This window comes from Oryx dammah, unplaced genomic scaffold (genome assembly GCF_014754425.2).
Source record: "Oryx dammah isolate SB20612 unplaced genomic scaffold, SCBI_Odam_1.1 HiC_scaffold_27, whole genome shotgun sequence".
Taxonomy (NCBI): domain Eukaryota; kingdom Metazoa; phylum Chordata; class Mammalia; order Artiodactyla; family Bovidae; genus Oryx; species Oryx dammah.
Window position 1 is genome coordinate 129,878,130 of NW_024070211.1, and position 12,684 is coordinate 129,890,813.

Consider the following 12,684-nt stretch of genomic DNA (forward strand, 5'->3'; position numbering starts at 1 on the left):
GTTGTGACGAGACAAAGAACCGAGGAACATACACTCGCGTGACAGATTGATGAGCATAAATACCAGTGATAGTTTCTAAAACCCTTGCTTTCTAAAATCATTTAGGATGGCACCAAACACTGTTCATTTATAGTCCCAAATCTCTTCAGTATTTCTGTAAAAGGAAATCACTGTTTAGTAGTAAATGTTTCAAAATCTTATTTTATTTGGAAATGACCTAACTATACAATAGACTTCCAACACTTAGTAGCACAACCTTAGAAATTCAAGTTACCCCAGTCTGGAGAGACTATTTTAGACAGATATTCCTAAAGCATAATTATTCATGATAGAGCTTATCTAAAAGCTTGTATCTCATTTACATTTTTTAGAGAAATTTCTTCACTCAAGGTAATGTCCTTGTTGACAAACTTGTAACAGATAGGATAATATTTAACTTATATTAAACCCAGGTACAACAAAAATCTACCTCATGTTAATTACTCTAAGACATGTCTATATTAGATAGGTCAACAAACATTAATATCAGGTATTTAATATTGAATACTTTCCAGTTCACGTGAACCTGGAATTTATTGTTTAATTTAGAATTATTTGATTTGTAAGTGCCTACATTTCTTTAAGCCAATTAAATAGAGCTCATTTACAAATTAACCTCAAAAATATTACCCAGAGACAAAGACATATGAAGACATACTTAGACAGACACAGTGCAAGATCTAGCTTCATTTTCTAAGTTTAGTCATGAATTAGATATTACAATATAAAATTTACTAGTTTATAAAAAACAGTTGGAATAAATAAAAATTTTAAAGGCATTTTCCCATTTTTCCTCAGTCTCAGGAGTTAGAGATGGTCTAGATAAGTGTTCCTGAGGGCCATGGTCTCAAGGCACAGGGAAAGAAAATCAAGTTCTAACAAAATGGCGACAAGTCTAAACCAAATGGTGGCCAGACAAAGCAAAATGGCCATCAAAAATCACAACACAGAACACAGAGTTAAAACACACACATATAAACCTGGCAGTCCTCATCAGACACTCCCTTAAATACAAGAATAGTCTCTCATAAAACCTCCTATAGAGACACAGAACTTCAGATCCGGGTACTAACAGAGTAAAGGAAAATACCTCAGGTCTTCAAAGATTTCAAAAGGAGGAAAGGAAGCCAGGTTGGAAGAAGAAAGGGGAGGAGGAGGGAGAGGGGTCGAAAGGGGTGGCCTTACAGACGTCTCCTGCCACCTGCTGCAGATACCCAGGCATTATGGGACTTTACCCTGGGCCTCCAGAGAAAGGAGGACTGGAACTCGGCCCTACCAGAAGCCAGAATTCAAATCAGAATTCAAGTTCTCTGCCAAGAGGAGGTGACCAGTCTCCAATCCTCAGCTCAAACTGAGGCCCTTCGACCAGATTCCTGCATCCAGGACCAGGGGACTAGAAAAACAGGGAAGGATAGGAAGAGTTAAGGAGAGGAAAGAGAGGGAAGGGGAGAGAGGTCAATAAAGTCTCTTGTTCCTTACCGGGCGGGGCACCCTGGCCAGTTGTCCGTGTCAGGAGGAGACCAGGGACAAAAGGGTCCCAGTTGCGGCTGCTGGGTCTGGTCTATTGGCAGGCAGGCTGGCCCCTGAGTACCCCGAGTGGTCAGGATGTCAGTCTCAGCAAAGAAGAGTCCCACCAGAGTCACCATTTGTTGCAGGAAAGGGGACCCCTTCCAGGGCCCGAAACTGGGCTCTTGTCTAACACTGGGAAATGAATTGTCTGAGGAGACACATGTGCTGACAAAGCAAGAGATTTTTACTGGGAAAGGGCACCCGGGTGGAGAGTAGTAGGAGAACTGCTCTGCCGCATAGCTTGCAATCTCGGGTTTTGTGGTGATGGGATTAGTTTCTGGGCTGTCTTTAGCCAATCATTCTGACTCAGAGACCTTTCTGGTGGTGCATGCCTTGTTCAGCCCAGATGAATGCCAGAGAAGATTCTAGGAGGTGGTCGGACATGTGGTGTCTCCTTTTGACCTTTCCCGAACTCTCCTGGTTCGTGGAGGCTTATTAGTTCCGTGTTCCTTACCAGGACCTCCTGTCATAAAACAACTCATGCAAATGGTTACTATGGTGCCTGGCCAAGGTGGGCGGTTTCAATCAGTGTGCTTTCCCTAACAGCATGCAAACTCTGGTTGCCACATATGGGATCTAGTTCCCTGACTGGGGATTGAACCCTAGCCCCCTGCAATGGGAGTGTGGAGTCTTAGGCACTAGACCACAGTGAGGGAAGTCCCTCGCTGTCTTGATATTGTTAAATTTTGCTGTAATTTGTTTAGGTTTGTTATCTTTGTTTCAAAATGCTTGTGTTCCTCAGAGATTAATTATTTTTCTTTTTAAGCTCATCTTTATTTTTTGGCACACTGTATTGTCTTGGTTTTTTTAACTTTGAACAAAAGCCTAAGCCTTGGCTTCTGTTTCTCAAAGGGAATGTATGTATGTGTGTGTGCACACACACTTTTGCATGAGAAAGTGATGGGGGAAGGGAAGGAGAGTGGAGAGAACAGAGGAGAGGAGAGATGCTTGTGCTCATTAATCTGAGCTTCCCTTGTGGATCAGATGGTAAAGAGTCTGCAATGTGGGAGACCCAGGTTTGATCCCTGGGTCGGGAAGATCCCCTGGAGAAGGAAATGGCAACCCACTCCAGTATTCTTGCCTAGAAAATCCCATGGATGGAGGAGCCTGGTGGTCTACAGTCCATGGAATCACAAACAGTTGGACCCCACTGAGCGACTTCATTTAATGAGTTCTATTATTACCTACTTTCCCTTTCAACAGTCCACTTCTCCCTTGGGGTATTCTCAACCCCTCCACTAGAGGCACTGTTTGTCTCAAAGCAAATGGCTTTGTTTTTTGCTTCCTTTCCTGATCAAGGAGTGAGGGACAGGGGAAATACTCAGGGGCCAGAGGGTACTACTTCCTCTGGCTTTCCACTCAGCAAGGTCCAGGCTCTGCCTTATATCCACATGGCTGCTCCCAGTTGATCCTGTTGTTTTCCATCTCTGTGAGATCAACATAATGGGCACCGTTCTGAGCCTTGGAAATCTGTGCCCATGCAATACATTTGTGCGTGTGTGTGTGTGTGTGAATGCACACCCAGTGCCCTGTTTTGCAGAATTCTACACAAATCAGAAAGCCTTTAATGTTGGGCAAACTTGGAACGTTAATCAGAGGATGTGTATTATCTTTCTGGTCCCAGTTTAGCTGACTGTGATTGCAACTCCAGTTTTAGGTTCCTACAGAAGACTCCTGAGAGTTCCTTGGACAGCAAGGAAATTCAACCAGTCCATCCTAAGAAAATCAATCCTGAATATTCATTGGAAGGACTGATACTGAAGCTGAAACTCCAATAGTTTGGCCACCTGATGCAAAGAACTGACTCATCTGAAAAGACACTGATGCTGGGAAACATTGAAGATGGGAAGAGAAGGGGACGACAGAGGATGAGATTGTTGGATGGCATCATCAACTCAATGGATATGAATTTGAGTAAACTCTGGGAGTTGGTGATAGACAGGGAGGCCTGGCGTGCTGCAGTCTACGGGATCACAAAGAGTTGGACGCGACTAAACTGAACTGAACAGGAGAATGAGGGGAAAAGAATTTAGCATGAGCACGCTCCACATCTCTGCATACCCCGGTTGTAGCCCTATGGCCCTTCCCTCCATCCTCATCACCATTTGCTTTCTCCATTGTGACTTTCTGATTCCGAAGGACCACTAATAAGGCTTGTTTCCATTGCTGAGCCTGACTCTGGGTTCATAAATTTCTCCCTTTTGTGGCCTGCCCAGAGTTGAGTGTAAGGTGATAACTATCAGCCTGGACTCAGTTCCCCCATCTGGCAGGACTGGGCTTCCCTTATTCTTCAACTTTCATGTGGTTCTTTAACTTTGCATGAGTGTATGTAGGTGGATTAACTTTTTCCCCAAGATGCCTGACCTAGTCTACTATAAAGAAATTCCAGAAGTAGTTTACTATGGGAATAACACCTTAAGCTGGAGAAGGGCAGGATAGCATAGTGATTAAGAGTGTGGAGCATGGACTCATGTGACCAAGGCTCAAACCTCAGCTCTTGAGGTAAACTGATGCTTTTTAACTGAATAAGTTCCTTCAGCCCACTGTATCTCAGTTTTCTAATCTCCAAAGTATAGCTGGCTAAGGCACATCTTTTTCCCCATTATTTTTCTTTACCAGGTAAGCTCTATCACTGACCTGGCGTTTAATGTAGGTGGCAGCCAGGTGACCAAGGATAGTGAAGCTGAAATACAGCAGCCTTTTTGAAGAAAACAATATGAAATTAGACACAGGGCCTTGGAAGGGGCTATGCAAGTGAGGACCCCTAAATTTTTTTAAATTAACTTTTATTTGAGCATAGTAGCTGTACAATGTTATGTTATTTTCTGCTGTATGGAAAAGTGACTCTGCTGTATGTACACATATACCCCCTCTTTTATAGATTTCCTTCCCATGGAGGTCACCATAGAGTGCTGAGTCAAGTTCCCTGTGCTATGCAGCAGGTTCTCACTTGTGATCTATTTTATGCATTGTAGTATATATATGCAGAGAAGGCAATGGCATCCCACTCCAGTGCTCTTGCCTGGAAAGTCCCATGGATGGAGGAGCCTGGAAGGCTGCAGTCCATGAGGCCGCTGAGGGTTGGACACGACTGAGCGACTTCACTTTCACTTTTCACTTGCATGCATTGGAGAAGGAAATGGCAACCCACTCCAGTGTTCTTGCCTGGAGAATCGCAGGGACGGGGGAGCCTGGTGGCCTGCCGTCTATGGGGTCGCTCAGAGTCGGCCACGACTGAAGCGACTTAGCAGCAGCAGTATATATATGGGCCTCCCTGATGGCTCAGGTGGTGAAGAATCTGTCTGCAATGGAGAAGACCCAGGTTTGATCCCTGAGTCAGGAAGATCCCCTGGAGAACAGAATCACAACCCACTCCAGTATTGTTGCCTCGAGAATTCTATGGACAGAATGAATAGTCTGTGGTCCATGGGATCACAGAGAGTCGGATACAACTGAGTGACTAACACACACACAGAATATATGTATGTCAGTCCCAATCTCCCAATTCATCCCACCTCCCTTTCTCCCCTTGATTTTCACATGTTTGTTCTCTACAATGTGTTTCTTTCTGCTTTGCAAATGAGTTCACCTATACCATTTTTCTAGATCCCACATATATGCGTTAATATACGGTATTTGTTTTACTGACTTACTTCCTTCTGTATGACAGTCCCTAAGTCCATCCATGTCTCTGCAAACAGCACAATTTCATTCCTTTTTATGGCTGAGTAATATTCAATTATATATGTGCCACATCTTTTTGCTGAATGATGGACATTTTTAGTTGTTTCCATGGAGGACCCCCAAGTCTTAAGTCTTTGCTTCATTGCATATCCACTGCTACAATGGTAATGACATGGAATCTACTTTCCTGTTATTCTATTCTCGATTCTATTTAAGTGTTCTTACTTAATATAGTCCCTGGCAGATAATAAGTGCACAATCAGTGTTAGCTTTTATTATTTGTGTAGGGGAAAATAGGGATCTGTGTTGAAATAAGTGTGGAAATGCTATACAGCCTTTCACTCTTGGAAATTTACAATGCATGTTAACATAATTCAAATGTACAGATAGCTTGTAGCTTCTTCACTTTGTAGCTGATCTGGCCTTCTTCCCATGCTCACCATTCTCTGCTTAGAAAAACAAACAATAAAACAAAAAAAAAATGTCCAATCCTGTTAAAAGTTCTATCCCATATTTTAAATAATTCTTCTGGGTAGTTCTTGGGTTTTCTTGCATGAGATATCAAGTCTCTTATCTATCTTCTTTCCTCCTCCAGGAAGCCAGATACCTGGGGAGAGAGGTATGTGGCTTACATGATCTTAAGACACAGGGGCAAGACAGGCTCCTGGGACCCCAGGACTCTCTCTTGGCTGCCTCCTCTCTACGAGGAGTAGTGGCCCCTGTTGCCTGGTTGCTGAAGGAGACTGCTGATCCTTCTCAACTTGGGCAAAGCCTCCTGTGGGCCTCACTGACAGACTCAGCCTCACTTTTAGGCTTCCAATGGCCATGGACCAGTGCTTCTCAAGCTTTAACATGAATCAGTCATCTCTAGAGCTTATTAAAATGCAAATTCCTTGATTTTGAGAGAATCAATTCCTAGGCAGGTTGATAAGAAGTCCGGGATCCCTGAGGAGGAGAAAGGGGTCTGGGGCTCTCAAAATGAAGATAGGGGTCGAATTCTCAAGGAGGAGCAAAAACCAAACATCTTTTTTCTCTCTCTCTCTACATTCCTTAGCCTTAGTCACATAAAATATGTTTTTCTTTAAACTCAGAACTGATGATTACAGAACAATCAACTCAGTTTAAACTCTGTACTGTACTAAGGATTATATAACAACAATGTATCCTGCTTGAGGACAGTTTCTCCTTCCTGAAAACATTCTGGCTAATCCTATTATCTTAAAATGTAAATTATGGGAGTAGGTCTAGTAAGATCTTTACAACCTTGAGACATTCTTTTGATTTATTGTAACAACCCATTAAAAATGTCTGTAAATCCCTTGCTTAGACTAGCGAGGGGGGCACTCTCCATCCCCTTCTGATGTCTATGTCAGAAGCTTTCTCTGTCCCTTTTTCACTTTAATAATACTCTGCTACACAAAAGCTCTTGAATGATCAAGCCTGGTCCCTGGTCCCGAAGCTAAATCTTTTTCTTTGGAGATCACGAATCCGACATCGTTCATAGTAAGCTATAAGTTTCAACCCCAGATATTCTAATTAAGTAGATTTAGGGTAGGGCCTAGCCTTCCCTTGTAGCTCAGTTGGTAAAGAGTCTGCCTGCAGTGCAGGAGACCTGGGTTCAATCTCTGGGTTGGGAAGATCCCCTGCAGAAGGGAATGGCATCCCACTCCAGTATTCTTGCCTAGAGAATCCCATAGACAGAGGAGCCTGTCAGGCTACAGTCCATGGGGTCGCAAGAGTTGGACACGACTTAGCAATTAAACCACCAAAACCAGTGTAGGGCCTAAGAATTTAAATTTCTAACAAGCTCTAAGCCAGTGGTGATGCTGACACTCCCCAATATGGGGGCACACTTTGAGTGAGCAAGCTCCCCTCTGAACTTGAGGCTGCCATTTAAACCTGCCTGAGAAAGCCAGCTTCTGAGGATGGGGGCGGGGCGGGGGGGGGGAACGGGGGCAGGGGCGGGGGCAGGTCGTGCAGAGAGAACTTGCTTCCAGAAAATGGGGGGAGGCAAGAGCTGTTCCCCCTGCCCTGCCTTTGGTATTTTCTTGCTTACTGGACACTCTTCCATCTCCAGGCCAAAGCCAGGAAAACAGAAACAGGTTCACCTAAAGGCTTTTTCTCAGTATTTTCTCCAGAAAAGTTTGTGATAGCTATCTCCTCCACCCTAAAACACCCACAGAACTGAGTCATTTGTGGAATATATTTACAGGCACTTCCATTAGAAAATATTCAAAAAAATTCAAATGCATTACAAATAAGAAATTATTGTTTTGCTTCCCTGTTTTATTTCTGGATTTTCTCTATTAAAATGACAAGTGTCACGTTCCTTTAAAAATATGCCTTTAGGGATTAAAGAATGAATATTACCTGATTTCTTTTTTTTTGGAAACCAGTAGTGCAAGTGCTGACAACAATTACTGACAGGTGGACATTTCAAAGGAGTCAACCTCCATGGCCTTACATGGAGATCTCAGGACCCAGTATAAGCAATAAAACAAAGAGGAGGACAATTATGTACTTGTTTAACCATTTGTTCTACACTGAAACTAGAGACTTAAAATACCCAAGGAATGATATGGGGGGCTACATGATTATGCGCTTGTAATGGAAGGAAGTTCTTAAGGAGGGTGCCTGCTGATGAGTGGGAACATTTTGACAGGCAATATGTGAGTTTTGATGCTCTTGGAAAACAGTGTGTCTGCATGGCATTTGGATGGGCCAGTGAACTGATTGTTAAACTGAATGTGGCTTATGTCAGCTTTCGTCAGGAGAGAAAGGTAATATGTGTTAAACCACTAAATGGTTAACTGCTTATGAATGGATTTTTTTTTTTTTTGAGCTGTAATTGACATGTAGCATTATATGTTTCAGGTGTGCAACACAGTGATTCACAACGTTTAAAGCTTATATTCCATTTATAGTTACTATAAAATATTGATTGTATTCCCTGTGTTGTACGATATATCCTTGTAGTTTATTTATTTTATGCATAGTAATTTGTTCTCAAAGGAGGGGTTGAGCTAAGACTGCAACCTAGTGGTGAGTTTGTTATTGAAAAAAGTGGCTGGGCCATTGATGAATGCTGCCTTTGAATGCAGATTGGGAACACACACACAGACAAGTGTCCTGGTGCCTTTCTTGTGTAGACTGACCTTCAAATTATGTTTCAAGTGGGCTAGAAATGGAGGAAGGATGACTTTAATCGGATTCTTGAGGCTGTTCATTTGATGTAATGTTTTCTACAGGCTCTGAAGCTTCTGATTACATCTCTCAGTTTCTCTCTTTAAAGATGCAGTAACACAGCATTGTAAATCAAATATACTCCAGTAAAAAAAAAAAAAAAAAAGAAGAAGAAAAGGAATAAATCTAAAGAAAAGTTTAAATTAAAAAAATTTTTTTAAGCTGGAAAAAATAATTTTAAAAAAGAGGCAGTAAGATCTTGACGGGACCAGTGGACTAATTTCTCTTATTTGCTTGTTTAATCAGTTCTACTTTACAGCAGACTTTTAGTTGCTTTTATCTTTGTGATTGAAGAGATTACACTATTCTGTAATCCAAATAAATTTTGCATGTAACATGATACTAGATATCATTCTCATTATAATGTTCCGCTTCTTGCAGCCCTTGGGTTTTCGCTGTTGTTGATTTGGCTGTGTAACGTGGCTTTCAGGGTCTTAGTTCCCTGACCAGGGATGCAACCCAGCTCACCTGTAGTGGAAGCTTAGAGTCTTAATCCCTAGAACACCCCGGAAGTCCCTTAACATTCCTTTTATATAGCTTTATTTTACCTGCAAAACTGTAGCTGTGATTCTTTTTTCTTTGCTTGCTCCTCCAAAATCCTTTTCTGAAAAACTTGGTGTTTGGGTGTGAAGTCTGCTTATTCCTCATGTGATAAATCAGTCTTGTGCCTTTGTTAAGGTTATCAAGAGATAATATCATTAGCTTTTAAATTCTTTCTTCACCTCAAGTCTTCCACATTTAATTCAAGTGTATTTTTAGAAAATGTCTTAATTCTTTCAAATTTATATTCTCCTAAGTTTGGAATATATGACTCTGTAGCATTGCCAAAAGCAGATAGCTCACAATTACAGAACTTACTGAAGTACGTTGAGTACACGAAGCCCATCTGTCAGTGAAATGATGTCCTCTACATAATTCAAAGGATTCTTTTTTTGGTCTCCACAGCCACCTTAATGAAATGGTGTTAGATTCTCTTGCGCTCTTAACACAGCTTTTGTCTACAAAAGACAAGGACTTGACTTAAACGGGGGGCGGTGAACCAAGAGATCAGCCTCTGTTCTTGATGCAGGAATCGGTGCTGAAATAGTGAGTTATCTGAGAGAGCTTTCTCTTTTCCTACTCCTTTTTTGGGATATATGTTGAGAAGTCTGTTACACAAAGAACACAGCCCCTGACATGGCACTCTAAAGGCAATCTGCTATTAACGAAAGTTCATGGGACTTGCAACAACATGAATGGAAGTGGAGGATGTTATGCTTAGTGAAATAAGTCAGACAGAGAGATAAATACTGTATGCTATCACTTAATGTAGACTCTAAAAAAGAAACGAGAGAATATAACAAAAAGAAACAGACTCAAAGATATAGTTGACAAACTAGTGGTTCCCAGTGGAGAGAGTAGAGGAGGAGAGCAAGATAGGGGTAGGAGATTAAAAGGCATGAACTAAATAAGACAGAAGGATATATTGTACAGCACAGAGATTATAGCCAATATTTTATAATAGCTATAAATGGAGTTGAAGTGAAGTGAAGTCGCTCAGTCGTGTCCGACTCTTTGCGACCCCATGGACTGTAGCCTACCAGGCTCCTCTGTCCATGGGATTTTCCAGGCAATAGTCCTGGAGTGGATTGCCATTTCCTTCTCCAGGGGATCTTCCCGACCCAGGGATCGAACCCAGGTCTCCCGCATTGTAGACAGACGCTTCACCGTCTGAGCCACCAGGGAAGTTGAATCTGTTACATTGTGCACCTGATATTAATATAATATTGCAGATCAATTGTATCTCAACTTTTAAAAGCGTATGGGCAAAACACCTTTCTGTGAACTAATTAATGAAATGTTGGGGGCAACAAAATAAGTCTCCCCTCCCCAACACACTTAATTATACTGTGGAAGGAGGAGGCAAGTTAATAAAACAGCACGGCAGGTCTCAAAGCTATTGATTTGCAGTGAATACTTACAGAAAGCTATGTAAAATGTATGACATGAGACGATTTTACCCTCAAAATCTTTTTTTAAAGCAATGTCTTTAATAATTCATGTTTATTAATTGTTCTTGAAGTAACGTATTAAAAATGAGGAGACATTATATACTGGAAAGTGTCATTATATAAGTTTTTATTAACAAAAAATCATTTTGTGTTAAATATGTGTAAGCTACAGTGATCTGAAAGCACCTGAGCAGCATCCTTTAAAAAAAAAAAAAAAAGCTTATCCTTGAATAATGCCCTAGTTCTCATATATAAGCGAAATCTACAAGGTTTATTTTTCAGCTCTCAAAGAACTATTTTATGTGGCATTCTAAAGGTATCAAAATGGAGAATTCCACAGACGGTGGAGCCTGATGGGCTGTCTGCCGTCTATGGGGTCGCACAGAGTCGGACACGACTGAAGCGACTTAGCAGCAGCAGTAGCAGCACTATTTTACTTCCTTCTCTAATAACAAAATCTTCACTTGGTGGTTAATGTTACTTTAGATCCATAGGAAAAGCTCCTGGATATGGAACTGTTTACATGCATATTAGAAGTTACAGAATTAGGAGTTTAGATAAAGAAAGACAAAGCAAACAAATTTTGACCCACAAAATCATAAATTTGAGGAGGGTAAAAGTAAGAAAAAGGGGTGGAGTAGGTAGTTTTTATTTAAATAATAGACATATATAAATGGCATGAAAAGAATTGACATGCTCCTTTTTTTCACTCTATGGGTTTAAATAGATGGTTTCCAGGCAAGAAAACTGGAGTGAGTAGCTATTCCCTTCCCCAGGGGATCTTCCCGACTCAGGGATCAAACCTGCATTCCAGGCAGATTCTTTACCATCTGAGCCAACAGTTGTTCAGTTGTCGAGTCGTGCCCAACTCTTCACGACCCCAAGGACTGCAGCATGCCAGGCCTCCCTGTCCTTTGCCATCTCCCAGAGTTTGCCCAAGTTCATGTCCGTTATATCAGTGATGCCATCCAGCCATCTCATCCTCTGTCACCCTCTTCTCCTTCTGCCTTCAATCTTGCCCAGCATCAGGATCTTTTCCAATGAGTCGGCTGTTCACATCAAGTAACCAAAGTATCACTTCAGCATCAGTCCTTCAAGTGAGTGTTCAGGATTGATCTCCGTTCTGTCCAGGGGATTCTCAAGGGTCTTCTCCAATACCACAGTTCAAAACCATCAATTTTTCAGTGCTCTGCCTTCTTTATTGATTGTCTAGCTCTCACAGCTGTACATGACTACTGGAAAGACCATAACCTTGCTTATATGGACTTTTGTTACAAAATGATGTCTTTCCTTTTTAACACACTATCTAGGTTTGTCATAGCTTTCCTGCCAAGAAGCAGTCATCTTCTGATTTAATGGCTGCAGTCACCATCTGCAGTGATTTTAGACTCTGAGAAGAGGAAATCTGTCACTATTTCTACCTTTTCCGCTACTATTTGCCATTGATGGGACAGGATGCCATGATCTTAGTTTTTAATATTTAGTTTTAAGCTGGCTCTCCTCCATCACCCTCATCAAGAGGCTTGTTAGTTCCTCTTCACTTTCTGCCATTAGGTTGGCATCATCCACATACCAAAGGTTATTGATGTTTCTCCTGCCTATCTTGATTCCAGCTTGTAACTCATCCAGCCCAGTGTTTCTCATAATGTGCTCTGCATATTAGTTAAATAAATTAGAGCCTCCAGGGAAGCCCCTAAATATAATAGATGGCTAGAAAGAGAACACACACACTCTCCTCAAGTTCTGACATATCTGTGTATTTGGCTAAGGTCACACAGATTTAATGGAAACCAGCTGACCACATTTCCTGGCATATCTAAGTGCAGCTTCCCTTGACCATCAGAACCCCTGAAAAGAGAGATTTACAACTGCTAACACTAGCTGCACAAGGCAAGTCTTCCCAGATCTGGAAAACTTAATTTTGTCTTGTGCTTTGTATACCAAGGACATATATCACTATTTAGGAAGCCCTTAGAGATCAAATTGCCAACATCCACTGGATCATCGAAAAAGCAAGAGAGTTCCAGAAAAACATCTATTTCTGCTTTATTGACTATGCCAAAGCCTTTGACTGTGTGGATCACAATAAACTGTGGAAAATTCTGAAAGAAATGGGAATACCAGACCACCTGACCTGCCTCTTGAGAAATCTGTATGC